Here is a 641-nt window from a genome sequence, read left to right as displayed (position 1 = left end):
TTTAAAAAAATGAGATAGTGAAGTTCACGTGTCAAACAATAAATGTAAATAGTGACAGAAAGAGTGATACTAGTATTTCTCGGTTTGAGAAATGAATCCCTCGGTAATGGTATTTCTTGTATTGTTCTCTTGCTTTTGGCTATTCTTGTCCGCAAATTGTACAAGGAGGTAGTGAAGAATTTTGCATACTTTCTTAATAGAATCCTTATAACAAATCTATGCACGAAATATCTATATATCGATTGAAAAATTATTTACAGTTTTTCTGAGACTATTTTATGGGTGGTATAATATTTAAGTTCCTGTTTTCGGTGAACCCTCATCCTGTCTTAAGTCTTAACCACATGCACTTTTTTGTAATTCATTAAATAATCCTAGACATACAAACTTGTGAGACTTTAGTAAACTGTTTGGACTCATCAAAACGCTCATTTATTTTAGACTTTTATTAGGGGAATGGCAAGGGATTGCTAACTTCAAGATTGATTTGCACTGAAGTTATGTAATTGAATTCTAAACTATTAATGTAAGAAAGTTTAAACTATTGATTTGCCAGTTAAAAAGAGCTAATCTAATCTGTACAAGCTGACAAAACCCGTTTGTAAACCACAATAAACATTGAGTGTGTGTGTACATATATA

The sequence above is a fragment of the Morus notabilis genome, unplaced genomic scaffold, assembly GCF_000414095.1.
Source record: "Morus notabilis unplaced genomic scaffold, ASM41409v2 Scaffold5484, whole genome shotgun sequence".
Classification (NCBI taxonomy): Eukaryota; Viridiplantae; Streptophyta; class Magnoliopsida; order Rosales; family Moraceae; genus Morus; species Morus notabilis.
This window is presented reverse-complemented; position numbering follows the sequence as displayed.